The 5,574-nt window shown below is 33.3% G+C and overlaps 1 protein-coding gene across 1 annotated transcript in view; it reads left to right on the forward strand.

Annotated features, from left to right (window-relative positions):
• Positions 1-3,884, forward strand: part of LOC111630818 (electron transfer flavoprotein subunit alpha, mitochondrial-like) — a 33,078-nt gene extending 29,194 nt beyond the window's left edge. The window contains exon 10 of the mRNA XM_023374976.1: positions 3,705-3,884. The gene's annotated coding sequence lies outside the window, so the exon portion shown is untranslated. The remainder of the gene's footprint in view (positions 1-3,704) is intronic.
• The last annotated feature ends 1,690 nt before the right edge of the window (positions 3,885-5,574 follow it).

Below are 5,574 nucleotides of genomic sequence, written 5' to 3' on the forward strand. Positions count from 1 at the left end.
TTGACCTTTGGAGACATCATTAATATAAATAATTTTTATGGACGTTGAATAAGAAGTGTTTCTTTCACAAGAAATGTATAAAATTAGTGCTGTATTAGACTTACGGTACCTAATTTACATACTGTGCAGACGATAATAAACTCAACTTACTAGCCTAAAATCTCCGTAGCGTGTTGCCAGGCGGCAGAAAGCATATATATAATTATAATAAACTTACAATAAATTAAGTTAATATATAATTATATATACAGTACCTAATTTATATATAATTAATATATAATTATATGTACAGTATCTAATTTATATATAATACTGTACAGACGATAGCAAACTCAATTTAGCCGCTCCGTAGTGTGGCGCAGGGTCGGAGGAAAGTAGTTCGGCTGCTCATCCACTATTGGTCCAGATTCTATCAATCTTGTCGCGAAACGATGTTATAGGAGGTACTTTATACGAATGTTGCTACAATTTTTTTGCTTCGTTATAGGAACGCACGTTATAGGGGGATCGACTGTAATATGTAGCCCAAAAAGTAGCCAATGCACCAAATGATATTTTTTACACCAAACTAAAAAAAAGGTAGCCAACTTTGATGCAAAGTAGCCAAATCATGCACTTCTGGAAGGAATATTAAATAATGCTGGAGTTGGGACTCAAAGGATTATAGACCCAAATTTGAGGAAAGGAGAGAAAGAACAAAAGATAAAAAGTAATGAGGAAGATTGGAAAATTAAGGGTCGATATTTGCATAACAGAAAGTTTATTTAATCTTTCTCACTAGTATTTATCTTTTGGCCTCTCTCTCCTTTCTCCCCCCTCCAAATTTGGGTCTATAATCCTTTGAGTCTCAACTTTAGCTTTATTTAGTATTCCTTCCTCATTCACATATTTCCAAGTACAGTGGGTGATCGGTTAACGAACATAATCTGTTCCAAGACTTTGTTCGCTATCCGAATTGTTCATTAACCGATTATCGATTTATCATAGGTTTTAATGGGAATTTAATTAATTCGTTCCGAAGACCCCCCAAAATAAAAAATATATACTTTTTTACTATGTTTATTTATATGTAATAATAAAAATACATACATACACAGTCTTGCATTTTTATTACTCATGGTTTTTCAATTTGAAAGGGTTAAAGAATCTGTCTAATGTCGATTGCTTTTCTCTCTTCTTCAGGATTTTTTATAAGTAATTAATAGCATGGCAATGGTAGAAATCCCCAAGCCTCAACCTGGTTTGGATGCCATTCTAAGACCGTTGTTCTGACATCCTCACACTTCGTCAAAGGATCTTTAATAACAGATATTGGCATTAATCCTCTTTTTCAGAAGAAAACATACCTCGTCGAGTTTCTTGGTGTTCTTCAAGAGTTCATGGTGTTCTTTTGTCATCAGATCCGTTTCAGGTTCCATTATGAACTCTTTGATGTTCTATATTTCTCAGATGTGATTTTTGTTACTCCTTTAGCTGCTTGAGTCTTCTTGATTATACAGTATTTTTCTTAAAAAAAATTAAATGAGGCCTACTGTAGACCCATTCACACCATACTGCCCAGCAACATCAGGCATCTTCTGCCCACTCTTTACTTTTGCTATTATACTCTCACCTTACAAAAAAAACAGACACAAAACTTAATGAGTGCTTACCCAACAGTCTCGCAAGTACATAAAAGAATTATTTTGTCATAAAAATAAAAGGCTGGAATTATAAGGGAGAGTTTTAAACTTCTAAGGAATACTATCCGATTAGTATATACTGGCTTGAGTGTCAATTTCGACATCTCCCACACTCCGAAAAGTTTCGAATTGTTGCCTGAAGACAAGGAAAGTCCAATCGGTATTCATTATTTTACATCACTTCTTCTTGTGTTTGTTCTGTGGGGTGTTCATTATCCGAACATAAATATCTTTCGCGAAAGTGTTCGTTATCCGATTTATTTGTTGTCTGGTCTGTTCGTTAACCGATCACCCACTGTATTTGAAAATATTTCCTTTCCACTCAAAAATAAAGTATGTATAAAGGTTTACGGCTTTGTGAAACTTCTTTTTTTGAATTTAGGCTGCTGAAATAAATAAATAAAATAAAACGAAAAACTTTATAGGTTTTGTTTACATGTTTATTGGGCCACATTGGAACTTGCCGTGGGCAGTGGGTTGGGCACCTCTGCTCTAGACAGTTAAGTTTTCACAGCAGCATTTATTTATTGCAGTGTTTTTCAACCTTCTCGAATACACGACCCCTTTACAAGTTAAAAAATTCTGACGACCCCCTAGGGCCATATTAAAACTATATCAGTGATCTTAAAAACTGTATTTAATTTTCTTTCTGTTGAGACAAATTATTGTTGATTAAAATGAAAATTTCGGAAGAATCGACAATAATTTAACACACATAAAGTATGAAACTTCCTTTAATTATAACATTAGGCACAGGGAACTGTTGACCTTTTTTCTTTTTTCGTTTTTTTTTTTAAATCTGAATTTTCAGCTTTTACTTTTCTACTTTTTATTTCCTTTTGCAAATCAGCTCAACACTTTTTCTGCTACCATTTTCTGGGGTGGGCCGTAATTCTCGCTGAAATTGTAGTTTTTTTAATGTAGTGTAGGACCTACAAACACTTGTCTTTTTCTTCTACCCGCGACCCCCAGGGGGGTCGCGACCCACAGGTTGAAAAACACTGATTTATTGTATACTATTTAACTTTTTTTTTTTTTTTTTTTTGTCATTCTTCTAGTTTTTAGTTTTAGAGAATCTACATTTTTGAATTTTTGTAGCTTTGTCTCTAGCTAAGTTTTAATGATTTTAATTTTAAAAAACTGTTTAGGAATGCTGCACAGAGATTAAAAATTCTGTTATCTTGCATTTAGTTTGGATAATATTTACATAAGTCAGAATACTGAAAAGAGTATTGAGAATACTGGTTAAAGAAGCATAGCAAAGACACAAGAATAGTCTGCTGATTAGGATGTAAACATTGCAAAGTGCCTAAGAGGGTTTTGAGGCTAAGCCTATCCTTTCTAAATGTTAAACTTTATTACGAAATCAGAAATTCCAATCAAGTGTGTCAAATAGACCAATAAAACTGGCAAATCGGTGTTTTAGCACTTTTCAGACTAAAGAGAGTGTGTGTGTATAAAACACGAGGTCAATCTTCAATAGTCTCACATTTTGCAGGCAGATGCTGCGCACCAGCCAGTGGATAAATTAGAAGAAACTGTATTTGGTAGCGGCGAGTGGGACGTAACGGAAAATTGCTGAAACCCACAAAATGTTTCGAACAGCCAACTTCTTACTCGTTGCAGATCCAGGAGAGAATTTCGAGACAATCTTTAATGTATTCAGGCATGTAAATACAATGAAAAATAATTTTAATGGGACCCATTTACATATATTAATAGATATAATTTTTGTTTTTAGAATCACAAGTGTTAACTGTAGACACCAGACTCTCCAAGAGATATATTTCGTGTTACTTTTATTTCTAACAAGCCCACATACCCAGACGCGATCAGATTAGCCGATCACGTGCCATTGTTTAGATCAAATGTTTTAGTAATAAAATTGTTCGGTTAATGTATTATTTCTAAAATGAAAGTAACTGAATGTAAAATTAAATTTGTTGATAATTTAATTAATATAATAATACCAAGGGCTAGAAGCAACTTTTGTAATAATTTCATAAATTTGTTGTGTTTTAGGTGGAGGATGGACCCATAGGCAGTGGCATCACAGATTCCTTTGCTAAAGTGGACTTTTATGATCGATTGAAAGAAATTTGCGGACTTTGCAAATTTAAAATTGTATTTGTATATTTCTATTGGTAATATCGACTGGAATGATGTATATTGGAAGATAATACAAATGTATTTACTGCTGTAGCAAGACTTTTTCATTTTCTAAATCAGGGATGGGCAACCTTTTTCTATGTAAGGGCTGCATTTCAAAACTTTTGAACTGACGCGGTCACATACAAGGGAAAAGAGGGGAAAATGTTGATAAATCACAATTCTTTATTCATATATAATTATAAATTAGCATAGGTATACTTAATTTAGCTTCCGAAACTGATGTAAATGTAATATATTGGAAATATTTGGTTAAACTTTAGTCACTGCTAGCTTTAAATTAGTTTCGATGTGTCTGTTAGCCGGTTTTTTGTTTTAATTTTTACTAAATTCATTGTGGAAAAACTATTCACATACATAAGTTATAGAAAATAACATTTGAATTTTTGCTGCATACTTCCTTAAGCTGGAAAATTGATATATTTACTCATATTTTATGCGAGCCACAGGTTGCCCATCCCTATTCTAAATGATGGACTTTAGGTATGCTCATCCTTCAAAAATTTTTGATAATTTTTTCCACGCTGTTTTGGTCAAGTTCATTCCGCTCCAGTAAATTGTTAAAATCAAGTTTTCTACCCTTCCTTGATTTAAAAAATTGTTTAATTTTGGTAATTTTTACATTTAAATTCCTGTTTTTTAAATTTTCGAAAGCCATTTAATTGTTTTCAAAAACAATTAAATGGTTTCTTTTTAAATCTTTTAAATTCTACAACATAAAATAAGTAAAAATAGAGTTTTCCAACATCACAAATAAAAAATATTCATAAAATAAGACCCCGCTTAATGCGGGGGATGCGTTTCTAGACGACAAAGCGCTAAACGAAACAGTGTTAAACGAGGTCATTTTAACACGATAAATAGTGATTAGGAAAACACGCAACCAAAAATAAACAGATTTAACTTTAATTTAAGTCATTTTTATTATATTTGTGTAATAATATATATTACATAACAGAAATGTAAAGTTCATTTTTTGTGACGAAGGTTCTGAACGGCTCTTCTGAAATTCTCGTTATTACGATAAAGTTGTGTAGTGTCATTTGTCGCTTTTTTTTCTCTCCTTAAGCAAACATCGGTAGCAGAAGATTGCATCCAAGATGCCTCGTCTTGCTTTTGCTTTCATTTCAAAATCTGGATCATTCCCTACAATTTGATCAACAATTTCGGTTATCTTACCAAACTTTTACTAAGCAAATCTTGTAGAGAAATTGTTTGGGTTCTTCTTTTTCAGAATCTCTATTTTCCAGTTCTACATGAATTCCTTGTTCTGCCAGTGCTTGTTAGCTCTCCAGTGGCCAAGTGGTCTTCGTACCCTGAACACTGGGAGTTAGGCTGGCCATGTGAAGTTTTCTGGGTTTTCTCCATGTAAGTAACACCTAAATAGGGGCCAGTTTCCCTTAAAAGACCTCCCAGAAGGCATTCCCTTAGGCAGATTACCTAAGTGTTGCATTGTCATAACTTAGCAAACAAATAAACTGCCAGTTCTTGAAGGTCATTGTAGGTAAGGCTCTCACCAGAAATCTGCAGTAACTCCTCAATATCCTGCTCATCTACATCTAGTCCTGTTGTATTGAATAGGTTAATTTTTTGGTCTACTACTACTACTTTATTAGTACACATAGACCTGGTACTCCATTGGCACAACCAGGTATGATGTACAGTTACAACAGAAAAATTATACAGAGTATTACAAGATAAGCTGATATATGAACAGTAGAAT

Source organism: Centruroides sculpturatus, unplaced genomic scaffold, assembly GCF_000671375.1.
Source record: "Centruroides sculpturatus isolate CEXI.00-Female unplaced genomic scaffold, Cexi_2.0 scaffold6, whole genome shotgun sequence".
NCBI classification, from domain to species: Eukaryota; Metazoa; Arthropoda; class Arachnida; order Scorpiones; family Buthidae; genus Centruroides; species Centruroides sculpturatus.